The sequence below is a fragment of the Triticum aestivum genome, chromosome 4A, assembly GCF_018294505.1.
Source record: "Triticum aestivum cultivar Chinese Spring chromosome 4A, IWGSC CS RefSeq v2.1, whole genome shotgun sequence".
Taxonomy (NCBI): Eukaryota; Viridiplantae; Streptophyta; class Magnoliopsida; order Poales; family Poaceae; genus Triticum; species Triticum aestivum.
In genome coordinates, this window is record NC_057803.1 from 75,339,691 (window position 1) to 75,353,964 (window position 14,274).

A 14,274-nucleotide genomic window follows, 5' to 3' on the forward strand; every position below is an offset into this window, starting at 1 on the left:
TACGAGAGAGCCATCCTCAGTACTCACACTTATCTTGAGTTTTTTAGTAGTAACCATTAACTTGTCTATGAACTGTATAGGCAACCAAGTAGTCCTTTACCGCGGACGCGGCTATTCGAATAGATGATGTTAACCCTGCAGGGGTGTACTTCTTCATACACGCTCTCACCACTTACCGCCGTTTACACGACATGTACTCGGCAACCTTCAAGCGGAAGCCCAACGAGGGTGTCGGCCACGGCCTACCTAAACACTCAAGTCTCTATTCCTGGTTTATCGCCTATCCAGGATCCATCCGCAGGGAGTCCGACCGAGGTTTCCACATACAGCCCCGAACGATGTGAACAGGGTCCCGAGACGCCAAACGGGCGCCCGGCATACCCGGCCACGGTGTATCTACCGCAACATAGCCCACCCCTAGGGTCAGCGCTACGCACGGCCGCCAACACATAACCTACAAACACCAAAAACTATTTGCAACTCCTGGACAGAGTACTAGGGTGATTAAGAAGCCGAGAGGGTCAATTAAGGATCCCAATGCATGGTAGTAGCTGATTGTTAAAATCACACATACAGATCTCAGTTCTTAGGGAAGGCCTCAATGAAACAACCCACCATGTACTCCTACATGGCCTCTCATCGATACCTTTACCAAATCATGTTCAACACAACCCTCACATTACCGACATAATCATTTCACTCTAGCCCATCACCCAGATGAACCAGACCTGACACAACTCTAAGCATAGCAGGCATAGCAAGGTAGGAAACACAAACATGGCTCAATCAACTCCTACACATGCTAGTGGGTTTCATCTAGTTACTGTGGCAATGACAGGTCATGCAGAGGATAAGGGTTCAACTACCGCAGCACACATCAGTTTGAAACGTTGTTGTCTTAATGCAGTAAAGGAGAGCAGAGGCGAGAACATGGGATTGTATCGATATGATCAAATGGGCTGCTTGCCTGATGGAGTGGTAGTAGGGTACTGCCCTTCAGTTGGATACTCGGAGATATCCTCGAAGGGAGAACCTACCACGAAGGACACACATAACATAATCAACACATGACAATATGCAACAATATGATGCATGCTATGACATGGCAAAATGATGTGTCCTGCCTAATGCAATGTGAAACAAGTTGAAATGCGTCCATTTGAACCAAAGATTCAAATGGGAGTTAAAGTTCCTATGCATAATAAGTGTGTTAGCTTGTTTCACCTAAACAGCAAGGTTAAAGTGGTTTGTCATGCATGAAACCATTACAGATGGATAGATTGATTTTTCTGATCATTTTTCATATATAATTTGTTTGATTTGGAGCTATGGTTGATTTTCTATGATTTTTAGAAGTTTTGGCTATTTTCTGGAATTTCCTATATAAGATTAAATCCAGAAAATGAGTAATTGCGTCAGCACTGCGTCAGCAGTCAACAGTGCCTGGTCCTGGTCAAACCTGACCAGTGGGGCCCACTGGTCAGTGACTACTAACTAAACTAACCTAGTTAATTAGCACTAACTAGACTAATTAGTCGGGCGGGGCCCACATGTCATGAGAGAGAGGGGGAGGTCAACTCGTGTCAGCGGGGTCAACCTCGCCGGTCAGCGGTCAAAGCCTGCCGGCGTTTAGCCGCCGGCGAGGCCAGACGCGGCGGCGCGCTGCGGGATTTGCCCACAGGGCACCATTTGGCGCGCGGAGAGCACCTACGTGGAGCTGGGACTCGCTCGCATCCAACCACGGTGGTGGTTTCGCCGGGGAGTGGCCGGAGCATCGCCGGCGACGAGCTCGGCGGAGGCCGAGGCTCGGGTGTGCTCGTGCTCATGGCTGCGGTGGCCTAGGCGATGCGGCGAAAGCACCTACAGCATCTACGCCGCGCGGGGAGTGTGACGGGCACAAGCCCATGACCAAATGATCACCGGAGCATCGCCGGCGACGTGGTCAGGCGGCGGCGCATTCGGGCACAAGAGGCACGGCGTCTATGGTGTTCTAGGGGCGAAACGAAAAACACGGGGAGGTTCAGCAGCTCACAGGGAAGCCGCAGGGAGGGTCAGTGTGCTCGGGGAAGCTCGGGTGCGGCGGATCGATGACGATGATCGACGGCGGCCGAAGGTTGAAGACGATGGTGGCGGGGACGATGCAGGGGCTCCGAGGTCATGCAGCTCGGCTCGTTGACGTAGTCGACGACGACGAACCGTCCGGACACGGTGAGAGGGCGCGGGGACGGCGTTGGACGTAGCTGCGGCGAGCGGCGGCGATGGTGACGTCTCGGGCGACGTCGGGGAGGGCGAGAGAGGGAACCAGAGAGAGAGCGAGTGTGTCTGGGAGCTCGGGGAGAGAGAGAGGGTTCGTCCTAGGGCGACAGGTCGATGAGGGGAGCGGCTGGGCTGCTAGGTCGTCGAGCACCTGCCTGCCTGTGCTGGCGAGAGCAAGCAGCTCGCTGGCACAGCAGGTGGGCTGGGCTGCTAGGTGGGCCGGCCAGGTGGGCTTAGGCAAGTGCTCTGCACTGTTTTCTGTTTCTCTTTTATTTATTTTCTGTACTGTGTTTTGAAATAGAATAAATACTATTTCATTTCCAAAAACTCTGGAAATATTCAGAGGCACATTTGAGAATATTCTCAACTGCCTAAAAATGCTTCCAAGATTATTTGAGCACTTTAAAATATTTATAAGATTTAAAATGCCCAAATTCAAATACTTATGACTTGGTTCAAAAATCCAGAATGGCCCCATAAATTGTAGAACCATTTTAGGCAGAGGTTTAAACCAGAACCAAAAATGGTGGGCTTTTATGAAGGGCATTTTGGGTTCATTGAAATTCCAATTGTTGCAATTTAGCATTTTCAGGGGGGTGTTGGGGTTGATTAGCCCCCATTTCAAGTTTAAAAGAAATTTAAACATGATGCACAAGTTCAACCAACCCTAATGCATAAGAGGAAAGCAGGGATGTGACAATTCCAAAACTGGATTGTTTCTTCCGTTTTCATCGATGGAATCATACCGACATAAGGGCATCTCTAGCCGATCCCCTGAAAACAACATATAGGGAAGTACTCTTTTAAACCGCACCTAGCCAAAGTCTCAAATTGGTTAGAGAGTAAAAGATTTACTCCTCCGCCGAAAATCTGACCTGCGGCACCAAAATATACTCATCCCCAGCCGGTCCAGTAAACTTCCCCCCACCTCTTTCTCCCTCTCGCACCGCGCCATAGCTAGTTCCTGCCACCGCCTCCTCATGTGCCACCATCAGCGTCGATGACCGCACCCCCCGGCCACCGCCATCGACGCGTCGCCACCACAAACCACCCATGTGCCGCCGCCCGCACCGAGGAAGAGGTTGGGGATGAAAAAAATCCCATCCGGACCACCATACTGGTTGCCACTGCCTCTCTAGTGATGGTCGGCCGCCCTCCCACTACTCTCGCCGGTGCCAAACGTGCTAGGAAGACAATGGTGGCCACGTCGGCCCTCGTTGAAGCAGCGACGATAATGAAGAAGAAGAAAGTCACTCCGCCCCCTCGGCCCTGTCCGGCGGCTCGTGATGCGTCTCCAGCCACTGCTCCGGCTCGTTCGGCCGCCACAACCGTCAACAAGGGCCGCGTCGGCTAATGCGGTTTGAAACTGCGTCGGTATTTCCTCAACGAGGAAGGGGTGATGCAGTACAGCTACGACAGGTATTTCCATCAGTTATGAAACCAAGTTATCAATCCAGTAGGAGAACCAAGCAACACTATGTAAACGGTACCTGCACACAAAGAACAAATACTTGCAACCCGACGCGTAAGAGGAGTTGTCAATTCATCCACAGTAAAAAGATAGATTAAACTGTATGAGATTGGATAAATAGATCTAGCAAGTACATAAAATAAAACAAGTAAATAAACAAGGTATTTTGGGGTTTTTGGAAATATAGATCTGAAAACTATATGATAAAAGATAGTCGGGCCGTAGATTTCACTAGTCGCTTCTGTCGAGAAAATAGCATACGATGGGTAAACAAATTACTGTTGGGCAATTGATAGAAGATCAAATAATTATGATGATATCCAAGCCAATGATCATGTATATAGGCATCACGTCCAACATTAGTAGACCGACTCATGTCTGCATCTACTACTATTACTTCACACATCGACCGCTGCTACCTCTTGAGCACTGCGTTGGATTTCCCCGAAGAGGAAGGGGTGATGCAGCAAAGTAGCGTAAGTATTTCCCTTAGTTTTTTGAGAACCAAGGTATCAATCCAGTAGGAGGCTACGCTCGAGTCCCTCGTACCTACACAAAAACAATAGCTCAACACAACCAACGGGCTTAGGGGTTGTGAATCCCTTTACAGTCACTTACGAAAGTGAGATCTGATAGAGATGATAAATAATATATTTTTTGGTATTTTTGGTATAGAGATGCAAAGTAAATAAAGTAAAAGCAAAGTAAAAGCAAAGCAATAGTAAAGTGATGGAGATTGATATGATGAGAAAGAGACCCGGGGGCCATAGGTTTCACTAGTGGCTTCTCTCAAGAGCATAAGTATTCTACGGTGGGTGAACAAATTACTGTTGAGCAATTGACAGAATTGAGCATAGTTATAAGAATATCTAGGTATCATCATGTATATAGGCATCACGTCCGAGACAAGTAGACCGAAACAATTCTGCATCTACTACTATTACTCCACTCATCAACCGCTATCCAGCATGCATCTAGAGTATTAAGTTAAAAACAGAGTAACGCCTTAAGCAAGATGACATGATGTAGAGGGACAGTTTCATGCAATATGATAAAAAACTCATCTTGTTATCCTCGATGGCAACAATACAATACGTGCCTTGCTGCCCCTTCTGTCACTGGGAAAGGACACCGCAAGATTGAACCCAAAGCTAAGCACTTCTCCCATGGCAAGAACAACCAATCTAGTAGGCCAAACCAAATTGATAATTCAAAGAGACTTGCAAAGATAACCAATCATACATAAAAGAATTCAGAGAAGATTCAAATATTATTCATAGATAGACTTGATCATAAACCCACAATTCATCGGTCTCAACAAACACACTGCAAAAAGAAGATTACATCGAATAGATATCTATGAGAGAGGGGGAGAACATTGTATTGAGATCCAAAAAGAGAGAAGAAGCCATCTAGCTACTAGCTATGGACCCGTAGGTCTGAAGTAAACTACTCACACTTCATCGGAGGGGCTTGGATGATGATGTAGAAGCCCTCCATGATTGATGCCTCCTCCGGCGGAGCTCCGGAACAGGCCCCAATATAGGATCTCGTGGATACAGAAAGTTGCGGCGGTGGAATTAGGTTTTTGGCTCTGTCCCCGATCGTTTGGGGGTACGTGGATATATATAGGAGGAAGAAGTACGTCGGTGGAGCTTCGAGGGGCCCATGAGGCAGGGGCACGCCCCCTACCCTTGTGAGCACCTCGTGGCTTTCTTGATGGGGGGTCCAAGTCTCCTGGATCTTATCTGATGAGAAAATCACGTTTCTGAAGGTTTCATTCCGTTTGGACTCCGTTTGATATTCCTTTTCTTCGAAACCCTAAAACAGGCAAAAAACAGCAATTCTGGGTTGGGCCTTCGGTTAATAGGTTAGTCCCAAAAATAATATAAAAGTGGAAAATAAAGCCCAATAATGTCTAAAACAGTAGATAATATAGCATGGAGCAATCAAAAATTATAGATACGTTGGAGACGTATCAAGCATCCCCAAGCTTAATTCCTGCTCGTCCTCGAGTAGGTAAATGATAAAAACAGAATTTTTGATGTGGAGTGCTACTTGGCATTATTTCAATGTAAATCTTCTTAATTGTGGTATGAATATTCAGATTCGAAAGATTCAAGACAAAAGTTCATATTGATATAAAAATAATAATACTTCAAGCATACTAACAAAGCAATTACGTCTTCTCAAAATATCATGGCCAAAGAAAGCTATCCCTACAAAGTTATATAGTCTGGCTATGCTCTATCTTCACCACACAAAGTATTTAAATCATGCACAACCCCGATGAAAAGCCAAGCAATTCTTTCATACTTTTGACATTTTCAAAACTTTTTTGATCTTCGCGCAATACATGAGCGTGAGCCATGGATATAACACTATAGGTGGAATAGAATGGTGGTTGTGGAGAAGAAACAAAAGGGAGAAGATAGTCTCACATCAACTAGGCGTATTAACGGGCTATGGAGATGCCCATCAATAGATATCAATGTGAGTGAGTAGGGATTGCCATGCAACGGATGCACTAGAGCTATAAGTATATGAAAGCTCAAAAGAAACTAAGTGGGTGTGCATCCAACTCGCTTGCTCACGAAGACCCAGGGCACTTTGAGGAAGCCCATCATTGGAATATACAAGCCAAGTTCTATAATGAAAAATTCCCACTAGTATATGAAAGTGACATAATGAGAGACTCTCTATCATGAAGATCATGGTGCTACTTTGAAGCACAAGTGTGGTAAAAGGATAGTAACATTGTCCCTTCTCTCTTTTTATCTCATTTTTTTTATTTAGGCCTTTCTCCTCTCTTTTTATGGCCTCTTTTTTTTCGTCCGGAGTCTCATCCCGACTTGTGGGGGAATCATAGTCTCCATCATCCTTTCCTCACTGGGACAATGCTCTAATAATGATGATCATCACACTTTTATTTACTTACAACTCATGAATTACAACTCGATTCTTAGAACAAAATATGACTCTATATGAATGCCTCCTGCGGTGTACCGGGATGTGCAATGAATCAAGAGTGACATGTATGAAATAATTATGAACGGTGGCTTTGCCACAAATACGATGTTAACTACATGATCATGCTAGCAATACGACAATGATGGAGCATGTCTGTGACGCCCCCGATTTGACCGTACACTAATCATACACGCAAACGTGTACGATCAAGATCAGGGACTCACGGGAAGATATCACAACACAACTCTACAAATAAAAATAAGTCATACAAGCATCAAATTACAAGACAGGGGCCTCGAGGGCTCGAATACAAGAGCTCGATCATAGACATGTCAGCGGAAGCAACAATATCTTAGTACAGACATAAGTTAAACAAGTTTGCCTTAAGAAGGCTAACACAAACTGGGATACAGATCAAAAGAGTCACAGGCCTCCTGCCTGGGATCCTCCTAAACTACTCTTGGTCGTCGCCAGCGGGCTGCACGTAGTAGTAGGCACCTGATACGTCCATTTTGCATCATGCTTTTATATCGATATTTATTGCATTATGGACTGTTATTTCACTTTATGTCACAATACTTATGGCTATTCTCTCTTATTTTACAAGGTTTACATAAGGAGGGAGAATGCCGGCAGCTGGAATTCTGGGCTGGAAAAGGAGCAAATATTAGAGACCTATTCTGCGCAACTCCAAAAGTCCTGGAACTCCACAGAACATCTTAAAATAAATAAAGAAAAATCCTCGCCAAAGATGAAGGCCAGGGGGCCCACACCCTGCTCACGAGGGTGGGGGCGCCCCCCCCCCCCTAGGGCGCGCCCCCTACCTCGTGGGCCCCCTAGTGGCTCTCCGACGTCCATCTTCTCCTATATGAGGTCTTTCGATGAGAAAAAAATAGGAAGGAACTTTTCGGGACGAGACTCCGCCGCCATGAGGCGGAACCTTGGCGGATCCAATCTAGAGCTTCGGCAGAGCTGTTCTGCCGGGGATACTTCCCGCTGGGAGGGGGAAATCATCACCGTCGTCATCACCAACGCTCCTCTCATTGGGAGAGGGCAATCTCCATCAACATCTTCACCAGCACCATCTCATCTCCAAACCTTAGTTCATCTCTTGTATCCAATTCTTGTCTCAAAGTCCGGGATTTGTGCTAGTAGGTTGCTAGTAGTGTTGATTACTCCTTGTAGTTGATGCTAGTTGGTTTATTTGGTGGAAGATCATATGTTCAGATCATATATGCATATCATTACCCCTCTGATTATGAACATGAATATGCTTTGTGAGTAATTACGTTTGTTCCTGAGGACAAGGGAGAAGTCTTGCTATTAGTAGTCATGTGAATTTGGTACTCGTTTGATATTTTGATAAGATGTATGTTGTCTAGCCTCTAGTGGTGTTATGTGAACGTCGACTACATAACACTTCACCATTATTTGGGCCTAGAGGAAGGCATTGGGAAGTAATAAGTAGATGATGGGTTGCTAGAGTGACAGAAGCTTAAACCCTAGTTTATGCGTTGCTTCGTAAGGGGCTGATTTGGATCCATATGTTTCATGCTATGGTTAGGTTTACCTTAATACTTTTGTTGTAGTTGCGGATGCTTGCAATAGAGGTTAATCATAAGTGGGATGCTTGTTCAATTAAGAACAGCACCCAAGCACCGGTCCACCCACATATCAAATTATCAAAGTATCAAACGCGAATCATATGAACGTGATGAAAACTAGCTTGAAGATATTCCCATGTGTCCTCGGGAGCGCTTTTCCTATTATAAGAGTTTGTTCCATCTTGTCCTTTGCTACAAAAAGGATTGGGCCACCTTGCTGCACCTTATTTACTTTTGTTACTTGTTTCTCGTTACAATTTATCCCGTCACAAAACTATCTGTTACCACTTATTTCAGTACTTGCAGAGAATACCTTGCTGAAAACTGCTTATCATTTCCTTCTGCTCCTCGTTGGGTTCGACACTCTTACTTATCGAAAGGACTACGATAGATCCCCTATACTTGTGGGTCATCAAGACTCTTTTCTGGCGCCGTTGCCGGGGAGTGTAGCGCCTTTGGTAGGTGGAATTTGGTAAGGAAAAATTTATTTAGTGTGCTGAAATTTACTGTCACTTGTTACTATGGAAAGTAATTCTCTGAGGGGCTTGTTCGGGGTATCTTCACCCCGTCCAGTAGAGCAAAGAGTTGCTCCTCAACCTACTGAACCTATTGAAAATGAAACTCCTTTTGAATTTCCTTCAGGTATGATGGAATAACTGCTAGCTAACCCTTTTATAGGAGGTGGAACAAAGCATCCTGATGAGCACTTAATATATGTGGATGAAGTTTGTGGATTATTTAAGCTTGCAGGTATACCCGATGATGTCGCTAAGAAGAAGGTCTTCCCTTTATCTTTGAAGGGAGACGCATTGATATGGTATAGGCTATGTGATGACATGAGATCATGGGACTATAAAAGATTGAAATTGGAATTTCATCAAATGTATTACCCTATGCACCTTGTTCATCGTGATCGCAATTATATATACAATTTCTGGCCTCGCGAAGGAGAAAGCATCACTCAAGCTTGGGGGAGGCTTAAATCAATGTTATATTCATGCCCCAATCATGAGCTCTCGAGAGAAATAATTATGCAAAGTTTTTATGCTCGGCTTTCTGAAAACAATCGTGATAACCCACAAGTATAGGGGATCGCAACATCCTTCGAGGGTAGAGTATTCAACTCAAATTTATTGATTCGACACAAGGGGAGCCAAAGAATATTCTCAAGTATTAGCAGCTGAGTTGTCAATTCAACCACACCTGGAAACTTAGTATCTGCAGCGAAGTGTTTAGTAGCAAAGTAATATGATAGTGGTGATAGCAGCAACAAAACTAAAGACAGCGAAAGTAATGTTTTTGGTATTTTGTAGTGGTTGTAACAGTAGCAGCGGAAAAGTAAATAAGCGAGAACCAGTACATGGAAAACTCGTAGGCACCGGAACAGTGATGGATAATTATGCCAGATGCGGTTCATCATGTAATAGTCATAACATAGGGTGACACAGAACTAGCTCCAATTCATCAATGTAATGTAGGCATGTATTCCGTATATAGTCATATGTGCTTATGGAAAAGAACTTGCATGACATCTTTTATCCTACCCTCCCGTGGCAGCGGGGTCCTATTGGAAACTAAGGGATATTAAGGCCTCCTTTTAATAGAGAACCAGAACAAAGCATTAACACATAGTGAATACATGAACTCCTCAAACTATGGTCATCACTGGGAGTGGTCCCGATTATTGTCACTTCGGGGTTGCCGGATCATAACACATAGTAGGTGACTATAGACTTGCAAGATAGGATCAAGAACTCACATATATTCATGAAAACATAATAGGTTCAGATCTGAAATCATGGCACTCGGGCCCTAGTGACAAGCATTAAGCATAGCAAAGTCATAGCAACATCAATCTCAGAACATAATGGATACTAGGGATCAAACCCTAACAAAACTAACTCGATTACATGATAAATCTCATCCAACCCATCACCGTCCAGCAAGCCTACAATGCAATTACTCACGCACGGTGGTGAGCATCATGAAATTGGTGATGGAGGATGGTTGATGATGACGACGGTGATGAATCCCCCTCTCCAGAGCCCTGAACGGACTCCAGATCAGCCCTCCCGAGAGGTTTTAGGGCTTGGCGGCGACTCCATATCGTAAAACGCGATGATTTCTTCTCTCCTATTTTTTTCTCTCTGAAAGCAAATATATAGAGTTGGAGTTGGTGTCGGAGGGTCTCCAGGGGGCCCATGAGAAGGGTGTGGGCCCCCTGGTCTTCATCTTTGGCGAGGATTTTTTATTGTTTTTTCTAAGATGTTCCGTGGAGTTTCAGGTCATTCCGAGAATATTTGTTTTCTGCACATAAAACAACACCATGGCAATTCTGCTGAAAACAGCGTCAGTCCGGGTTAGTTCCATTCAAATCATACAAGTTAGAGTCCAAAACAAGGGCAAAAGTGTTTGGAAAAGTAGATATGACGGAGACGTATCAACTCCCCCAAGCTTAAACCCTTGCTTGTCCTCAAGCAATTTAGTTTACAAACTAAAAGAAAGAAAGAAAAACTTTTACAAACTTTGTTTGCTCTTGTTGTTGTAACTATGTCAAGCCAGCATTCAAGTTTTCAGCATAGATCATAACTAACCACATTTGCAATAATTCTCAGGTCTCATGATTACTCATATCAATAGCATAATCAACTAGCAAGTCATAATAGTAAATCTCGGATGACAACACATTCTTAAAACAATCATAATTTGATATAACAAGATGGTATCTCGCTAGCCCTTTCTGAGACCGCAAAACATAAATGCAGAGCACCTTTAAAGATCAAGGACTGACTAGACATTGTAATTCATGGTAAAAGAGATCCAATCATAGTCATACCCAATATAAATTAACAGTGATGAATGCAAATAATAGCTGTGCTCTCCAGCTAGTGCTTTTTAATAAGACGGTGATGACTCAACATAAAAGTAAATGGATAGGCCCTTCGCAGAGGGAAGCAGGGATTTGTAGAGGTGCTAGAGCTCGGTTTTGAAATAGAGATAAATTGTATTTTGAGCGGTATACTTTCATTGTCAACGTAACAACTAAGAGATGGCAATATATTCCATGCTAAACACATTATAGGCGGTTCCCAAACAGAATGGTAAAGTTTATACTCCCCCTCCACCAACAAGCATCAATCCATGGCTTGCTCGAAACAACGAGTGCCTCCAACATACATCAGGTCCCAGGGGGAGTTTTGTTTGCAATTAATTTTGATTTAGTTTGCATAAACATGGGACTGGGCATCCCGGTGACCAGCCATTTTCTCGTGAGTGAGGAACGGAGTCCACTCATCTTGAGAATAACCCGCCTAACACGGAAGATAAGGACAGCCTTGGTTGGCACATGAGCTATCCGAGCATACAAAACAGAATGTTTATTTGAAGGTTTAGAGTTTGGCACATACAAATTTACTTGGAACGGCAGGTAGATACCGCATATAGGAAGGTATGGTGGACTCATCTGGAATAACTTTGGGTTTTAAGGGATTGGATGCACAAGCAGTATTCCCGCTTAGTACAAGTGAAGGCTAGCAAAAGACTCAGAAGCGACCAACTAGAGAGCGACAACAGCCATGTACATGCTTTAAAATTAATAAACATTGGATGCAAGCATGAGTAGGATATAATCCACCGTGAACATAAATATCGTGAAGGCTATGTTGATTTGTTTCAACTACATGCGTGAACATGTGCCAAGTCAAGTCACTTAAATCATTCAAAGGAGGATACCACCCCCATCATACCACATCATAATCATCTCAATAGCATGTTGGCACACAAGGTAAATCATTATAACTCATAGCTAATCAAGCATAGCACAAACAACTATGATCTCTAATTGTCATTGCAAACATGTTTATTCATAATAAGCTGAATCAAGAACGAGGGACTCATCATATTTACAAAAACAAAAATGGTCGAGTTCATACCAGCTTTTCTCATCTCAGTCAGTCCATCATATATCATCATAATTGCCTTTCACTTGCACGACCGAATGGTGTGAATAATAATAAGCGTGCACGTGCATTGGACTGAGCTGGAATCTGCGGGCATTCAATAAATAGGAGAAGACAAGGCAATATGGGCTCTGGGTTAAATCAACAATAATGCATATAAGAGCCACTTCAACAATTTAATTATGGTCTTCTCCTACTGACCCCCAAAGAAAATAAATAAAACTATTTACACGGGAAAGCTCCCAACAAGCAAAAGAAGAATGGGAAATATTTTTGGGTTTTCTTTTTAATTATTACTACTACAGCAAAAAAATAAACTACTACTATTTTTTTGGTTTTTCTTAAGGTTTAACAAACACACAAGAAGAAAGCAGGAAAAAGAAAATAAACTAGCATGGATATTACAGTGAAAAAGTATGAGCACCGACATCTAGCAATGAGTGTGTGTGAACATAAATGTAATGTCGGCAAGAAATACGTACTCCCCCAAGCTTAGGCTTTTGGCCTAAGTTGGTCTATTGCCAGGGATAGCCTGGTGGATACCCGTAAGTGTAGCTGGGGTCGTACTGCGATGAAGAATAGTTAGGATCATACTGATGTGCAGCGGCTATCGCCTGCTGTGCTGCAGCATGGAGTCGAGTTGCCTCCGCTCTCCTCTCGTACTCTTCTGCCTCTTCTCTGGTAATAACATATCTTCTTTTTGTCTGTGAATCAAAGAAGGCAGGAGCAGGGAGAGTAATACGGAAAACACGTCGTTTATCAAAAATTAAATGATATAAGAGAGGTGATTCAGGCCTCTCGACAAACTGGTGCGAAGCCACAGAGTCATAATCTAAATATGCAGGAGGCAACTCCATATCACCCTCACGAATGTCTATCTCAAGAAAATGAGCTAAGCGGGTTGCATAAATTCCTCCAAAGAAATCTCCATTATGTCTATTATGATGCAACCTATGAGCTACAATGGCTCCCATATGATAAGATTGGTCTCCTAACACAGCACTCCTAAGAATGCTAAGATCAGAGACACACATGAGATGTTGGGGAACGTAGTGATTTCAAAATTTTCCTACGCACACGCAAGATCATGGTGATGTATAGCAACAAGAGGGGAGAGTGTGATCTACGTACCCTTGTAGACCGACAGCGGAAGCGTTAGCACAACACGGTTGATGTAGTCGTATGTCTTCACGGCCCGACCGATCAAGCACCGAAACTACGGCACCTCCTAGTTTTAGCACACGTTCAGCTCGATGACGATCCCCGGACTCCGATCCAGCAAAGTGTCGGGGTAGAGTTCCGTCAGCACGACGGCGTGGTGACGATCTTGATGTACTACCGTCGCAGGGCTTCGCCTAAGCACCGCTACAATATTATCGAGGATTATGGTGGAAGGGGGCACCGCACACGGCTAAGAATATGATCACGTGGATCAACTTGTGTGTCTAGGGGTGCCCCCTGCCCCTGTATATAAAGGAGCAAGGGGAGGAGGCCGACCGGCCCCTATTGGCGCGCCAGGAGGAGTCCTCCTCCTAGTAGGAGTAGGACTCCTACTAGGAGGGGGAAGGAAGTGGGGAGGGAGAAGGAAAGGGGGGCGCCGCCCCCCCCCCCTCTCCTAGTCCAATTCGGACCAGGGGGGAGGAGGCGCGCGGCCCACCCTGGCTGTCCCTCTCTCTCTCCACTAAGGCCCATATGGCCCATTACTTCTCCCGGTAGGGTTCCGGTAACCCTCCGGCTCTCCGGTTTTCTCCGAAATCACCCGAAACACTTCCGGTGTCCGAATATAGCTGTCTAATATATCAATCTTTATGTCTCGACCATTTCGAGACTCCTCGTTATGTCCGTGATCACATCTGGGACTCCGAACTAACTTCAGTACATGAAAACTCATAAACTCATAATATAACTGTCATCGAAACCTTAAGCGTGCGGACCCTACGGGTTCGAGAACAATGTAGACATGACCGAGACACGTCTCTGGTCAATAACCAATAGCGGAACCTGGATGCTCATA